General features: G+C 51.5%; 1 non-coding gene across 1 annotated transcript; it reads right to left on the bottom strand.

Moving 5' to 3' along the window:
* Positions 1 to 153: 153 nt before the first annotated feature.
* Positions 154 to 272, bottom strand: LOC123179713 (5S ribosomal RNA). The gene has a single exon (XR_006490569.1). It is a non-coding gene; the product is annotated as a 5S ribosomal RNA (ribosomal RNA).
* Between the last annotated feature and the right edge of the window lie 122 nt (positions 273 to 394).

The following is a 394-nucleotide window of genomic DNA, read 5'->3' as shown; positions in this document are numbered from 1 at the left end:
GCACGCTTGCCGCGCCACAACGCCGACGCTGGGCCCGTGAATCGTGAGCACCCAGCTATGACTTACCGCACTCGTGCAAAATAATAAAACACGTTAAATATATTACTTACACGTGCGTTTTGTTTTGCAAGCGGCGCGAAAAAAATTAAAAAGGGAATGCAACACGAGGACTTCCCAGGAGGTCACCCATCGTAGTACTACTCTCGTCCAAGCACGCTTAACTTCGGAGTTCTGATGGGATCCGGTGCTTTAGTGCTGGTATGATCGCATCCGACATGTTACCCCGGTCTTCGTCCCTTATCCTTGCCCCTCCCAGCTCCACTACAAAGACGATTGCACATTGCTTTGGCCGCTCCCTCTCAACTACGGAGACGAGTTTAACGCGGTTTCCACC

The sequence above is a fragment of the Triticum aestivum genome, unplaced genomic scaffold (assembly GCF_018294505.1).
Source record: "Triticum aestivum cultivar Chinese Spring unplaced genomic scaffold, IWGSC CS RefSeq v2.1 scaffold314812, whole genome shotgun sequence".
Classification (NCBI taxonomy): domain Eukaryota; kingdom Viridiplantae; phylum Streptophyta; class Magnoliopsida; order Poales; family Poaceae; genus Triticum; species Triticum aestivum.
This window is presented reverse-complemented; position numbering and strand designations above follow the sequence as displayed.